This window comes from Varanus komodoensis, unplaced genomic scaffold (assembly GCF_004798865.1).
Source record: "Varanus komodoensis strain SLA01 unplaced genomic scaffold, ASM479886v1 scaffold32, whole genome shotgun sequence".
NCBI classification, from domain to species: domain Eukaryota; kingdom Metazoa; phylum Chordata; class Lepidosauria; order Squamata; family Varanidae; genus Varanus; species Varanus komodoensis.
The window spans coordinates 9,640,959-9,647,032 of record NW_025335798.1 but is presented as its reverse complement, the minus strand read 5'-3'; positions in this window follow the sequence as shown (position 1 = coordinate 9,647,032).

Genomic DNA, 6,074 nt, shown 5'->3' with positions numbered 1-6,074 from the left:
ACAGCATTCACAAATGCACAAGGACTGACTTGGAAAGCCGGCTACAGCTGCCAACTGCCCTTGAGACTTTCCTGTTTGTCAAATATATACTGAATGGTTTGCAGCCATATGCTGCACGGCTTTCATGGAAGATTGAATACAGTGATGAGGAGCATGATTGCCATATCTGCTTCATTCATAGATGGAAAGTGGGGATTCTATTCCATCTATTCCTTCAGCTCCTGTTCTCTTGGGTGACTGATAACTTACACACTTGCACCATTACATTATTATTCATACTATGGCTTACTCCTTTATTTACACAGTGACATGAGGCTTGTTTTTTATATATATCTGAATGCATGAAGAGCATTTGCACTGCAGAACTGATGCATATTTTGTGCCGGCTTCTGCTGTCTTCTTGGTCAACCAATACAACTTTTGCAAGCAGCAGCTGCTGGGCCGAATCCACGCAGCTTTCTCGAGAAGTGTGAAGGATAGACAGGGAGAAAGCTGCACACAGATATCCACCAGATGGCACCATTTTCTTATTGTTCAATCATCCACGCTTGCAAAATTTAGCCTGCATTATAGCCTGCTGATCTTCTAAGAACAGAATGCATGGATGGTCCCTCACCAGCCTGGATGTGCTGGACTTCCACTCCCATGTGCCCAAGCCAGCATAGGCAGTGGGGAGTAGTAGTCCAAAACATCTGCAAGACAGCAGGTTCCCAAAGGCTGGCATAATAGATTATTTGGTAGGGGAGGAAGACTCAGCGCTGCCTGTTTTTATGTGCAGCCTTCTGCATAAATGTGAAAAAGACAGGCCCTTTATGAATAAGCAACAACTTAAACAACAGGAGGCTGAGAAAATGAAGCATTAGCAATTAATTTCTTCATGTATGTTTAACATTTATAAATAGTCTGTATGGAATCCTAAGGCAGTGTCCATAACACTATAAAAAGTCTAATATAATAATGATGAAATTTCCAGACAAGGTGTATAAAAACTTCCACAGGCATACAGATCCATCAATTCCATAATGTACATTTCTTGGGTAAAAAGGATGTTTCAAGTCAGCACCAAAAGGACAGCAAGGTCAACCCCAATGATCTCCCCTTTTGGAGAGGGCTTTGAGGGAAGGACTGGTTAGGCAACCTCTGGAGAGCTTGCCCACCTGCCCATCTCCCAAAGAGCAGGTGGCTTCCCCAGGGAGCAGCACCAGCCACACAAGGCGACTGCCAGGCCTCTCCAGAAAGCCCGCCTGCCCGACCTCTCACTCTGGAGAGTCCCCTGAAGGAGCAATCGGGCAAGCAGCATTGCCAGGGCGCCACCCAGGCCCTAATGCCACCCTTTAAGGGGCCCCTCCTCAAAGCACGGGCTTATGGGAAGGCCCTGAAGACTGCCTGTACATTTCACTCAGCCGTTGAACTAGGCCCTCCTAGACAGAATATTCCATTATTCCCTTACCTAACAAAATCACCAAAATATACTTTTTGTGCTGGCAGAGAGAAAGCCCAAAGAGGGGCCCATGAGAGAGGAACAAGATTTTGAAGATTTCATTTGTGAGGCAGTATAAGAAGTAAAGCCCATGGTTTAACTGCCTTGAGGGCATGCTTCATTCACATCATACCTGATTTTATTCTGTGCAAACATCTTCCCCGCATGGATGTTATTGAGAAAAACAGTCAACTTGACACCACCTATTTCTGCCTATGAGGCTGCAGTTTTGAGTCAGGCAGTAAAAACCACTCTGACATCGAACCACAGCAGGCTTGGGAGCTGCTGTTTCTTGTTGCATAACAGACTAAAGTCAGCCCACAAGAGCGTCTGGGTGCACCACCACAGACCAAATGTTTTTGAGTGCTTGGGGTAGTGAGCCAAAGGTTTCCAGCAAGTGGCAGTCGAAGTGGCTGCACCATCAGTATCGCCAATTTGAGCAGGCATATGAACAGGCCCGTCACTGAATGCTCAACCTACCAAATTTACTTTGCGCCATCTTTACAAGCACTGAGCACCGTCTCCCCACCACTCCCACCCCCAGCACGTCACAGGCCTGAGCAAATATCTTCCACCAAGACTAAAGCCTTGCTTTGGGGTTTTCAATCCATGGATGCTTCCCTCAACCTTTGCCAAGTTCCCCACCACTTCTGGATTTTATTTTGTTTCTTACAAAATAATTATGTTCTATTATTATTATTAAAGAGTTACTTTTATGTTAAATTTTGACAAAAACTGGGAAGTTGTCATGCTGCCTTCTAGTGCCACCTTTACTTGAGTTTAGAAGTGTACTTTAGTTCTTTGGAGCTCAAGCCTCACTGCTCCCTTGTTGCAAAGTTCTTGCACAAGTTCCTTTTCTTCTAACCTCACTAGTTTTCCTTCTGGGGAATGAACACATTGTGACCAGCCAGGCCCAAGGCAGAAGCCATTTCGGGGAGGGACCAGCCCACACACATACACACTGCAGCCATTTCATGGAAACACTCACAATACTCACTCCACATTTCAAATGTGCCCACTGGCCTAAAAGATTTGAGAACTCCTGGTCTTGCTCAAACAACTTGTCCTGTCTGGATGTCCCATTGACATACAAAAAGAATGACCCTGGATACACAAGCTTCTACCCACTAGACTAGTTGGCCAAGTGTCATTGTCAGCATGTACCAAATCACTGGGTAAGGCCAGATACCAGACAAAAGCAAACACAAACATCATTTGAACAGAATTTCTTCTTGGTCTGGCTGAGGCTGAAGCTGAACTGGAACCTGTCATGAGAACCTGTTAACACATGACCTGTGATGTTCTGTAACTATTCAAGTAGCTTCTTTGCCAGCGGTCTATCCTTTTGCCAAAGCTCAGTGACCATGTTTAGGCTGAGTCCTTGCCCAACAGTCTTCAGGTCCCAGGCTCGGAAGTTGCAGTGGATTCTTAGCTCTGGACACCAAACAGAGTAATATGTTGAGTCACTTTGCTCACAAAAACATGTACGTTGATTACAAACAGTAGCTGACTCACCATTGTGATCCTTAACAAATGTTCTTGTAGGTTCTAGATTTTGAGATAGCAAAGAGTTGACAGGCTTTTATCTGAAACTCTTGACATTCAAAATCAAAGGTTCCAAAGCAGCCCTGGGTGTTTTTTTTCCTTGCTCCTCAGTCTTAAAAATAGACAGAGATTCTTATTAAAAAGTTAACGAGTTTCACTCTTGGTATGTTTAATTAGTCACTCAAGAGGAGCCAGCATTTCATCATCAGTAGCAAGGGAGTCAAAGAGAGGAGTCAGCACACACAGGAAACAAACTCAAAGCATTCAACAAAGCTATTGCTAAAAAAAAAAAAATCAACAACAAATATTCAAATTCATGGCTTTTTTCATAGTCCCAGAATGTTCATGATATCCTGTGCAGATGGTACTTTCTAAACTGAAATTGTTCTGGGCAGAAACATTCTATTAACATCTCATTTTCAGAAATGAGGAAGCACGCTCTTGTTAATTCATCAGTCATTTATGATCTCTAGGTAAATCACTCATATGTTGATTGCTTGATTGGAGCAGAAGGCAAACAAAATGCAGCACAGACTTGACGGTCGGGAAGGAGGAGTGTTAGTAGTCTGTGGGGAAAACATCTACTTTTCTGTGTCGCCTCTCCAGATGTGCTCTGGTTATGGAAGCTCAGAACCACAGAGCCAACAATCCCTTAGTTCAGAAATTTCAGTTAGCCCATCCCCAACAAATGTCTGTACAGCCTCAGTTTCAAGGCCTCTGGGAAGCGGACTCTCCTCTCACCTGCCCTGTAATTGGTTCCTTTGTCAACCTGCACGCCCCATCAGAAAGTGTCTCCTAATGCTCCCTTCTGTAGTTTTATCCCATTAACCCAAACCCATTTAAGCGGTTGCTCTCTTTTGGTTCTTAGATTTTCGGGTATTATATCCCCTCTCAGTCTTCTCATCTCCAGGTTAAACTTACCCTGTTCCTTCAACCTTTCCTCTTCTCATTTTATTCTTGTCTTTTGTTATGTGAGTTGTCCCTTCCAGTTCTACATCATTGTAGAATTGCCTCTACCCCATATAAATTGCTGATTTTTTAAAAAGTGTTTTGAAGAGTACTGGGCCCAGGACAGAATATGCAGTACTCCACTCAAAGGGAGGATACAATTATAATAAATGATTAAATCAACCTCCCCATCCCCCCAGTTTGATGAGGAACTTATTTGACTAATATTTGATAGCTAAAGGGTTCTGCAGGTCTATGATTTTTACACCTTAATGCCATCACCCAAAGATAAGGAATGATGTACCATCAGAAAGTGGATGGCATACATTTCTTCTTCCCATTTTGACCAGATTCAGGTGAAGTGGAGGAAATGCTCAACAGGGCATGGAGGCATTAGTTGGCTGAATGAGAGTTTATCAACTGAAGCTAAATCTATAGGGAAAAAAAGGAGCAGCAGCTAGCAGTAGGTAGGCCACTTGAGCCAGGAGGCGGGAGTCATCTCATTCTGGATGACGTTGCAATCTGCCGTGAGGATCAAGCTCACACTTATGGAGTGCCGTTAAGTCTGGCCCTCACTTTGGATGCCCAGGCAGCATTAATGGCAGCATGATGGCATTGCTCACAGTCTTCCCCAACCTGGCAGGGAAGACATTTGAACTGCAACTCCCAAAATTCATTTGGACTTCAGAGGTGCTTGGACCACAACTCCCCAAATTCCAGCGCGTGGGAATTCTGGGTGTTGCAGTCCAAACATGTCTAGAAGGCACAAGGTTGGAGAACGCCGGCATAATGTGCTTTCCAGCAGTTTAGGCTGATGTGGCATCTGCAACTCTTCCTGGACAAAGGTATCCTGCCCATGTTCACCCACAGCCTAGCAATACCTAGGCTTGAGAAGTGCAATTAATTGTATACTCTAAAGACATCCAGATTGGTTACATTCTGACTTCTCTACTGTAATGTACTCTGCATGGGGCTGCCTTTGAAGATGGTTCAGAAGCATCCACTGCTACAAAACATGGTGGCTCGGTTGCTTGGGAGGACAAGGTGATCAGAGTACATAACCTCTACTCTGTGCCAGTAGCAAGAGCACCATGGGGAAAGGCCCCTGACTGAGCAAGCAGACACACGGGCGTGCACCCCAGGAGGCATCTGGGTGAACGTGCATTGCTCTGCTCACTTTGAACCATTTCTTTGAATGGCAATGAGCAAAAACCAGGTAGAGGGACAAGTGAGTGGCAACATGCTGCTGGGGGACAGTGCCTTGTGTAGTCTTCCCTGCGTCCCTTACATTAGCCCACCATCCACAGAAGAATATTGTGCCATGAAAGCAACGCTCTACTGTCAGCTACTTTACACGAAGGGTGTCTGCCATTCTGTCCTTGCTGTGGCCAGAAAAATGTCTTGGGCTAGCTGGCAGTTCTTTATTAGAGGGACCTGAAAAGAAAAACCAAGCCTGAGATAGCCTTCGGGATAGATCTTCCAGTAGCCCTTGCCTGCCCCATATCCATGGGAAGGTAGCTCTTCTCCTCCTCATTATTTTTTCCAGACCCACGAGCTGCGCCATAGCAGAGGTTAAGGACAGTTGAGCCCCAGCACTGGAGCCCCAGACAGTGACAGCAGCAGTTCCAGAAGCTGCCCAAGAATCACACCTGCTAACACTGGACCTGAGTGAAAAGCCCCTTTTAAATCCCATTCAGTGATTTGCTTCCTCCTGCGCCTTACAGTGCATTTGCAAGACAAACCTCGAACCACTGAACCTCACTGACTCCTTGGCAGAAAGGTGGGATGCAAATGTAATAAACAAATTCTTAGGAGGAGAGCAGGTGCAGTTAAGTGGATAGAGAATTATTGCTAGGCCAGAGAGAATTGGATTTTAATCACTTCTTACCCATGGGCTCAGTGGAATTGTCTCCTCACAACTCAAAGGCCCCTTTGCAAAATGAAAACAATGGTAATCTACCTCTCAAGGAACTGGAAGGTAGCTTAATGCCAAGGGCTTTGCACAGTGTTTAAACTGTGTCAGGTTCATTCTGGAGCAGAATGGAACTATTCACATGTTTAAAGCATTACTTGCGTAATTCCTGCAAAGCGTGCCAAATCT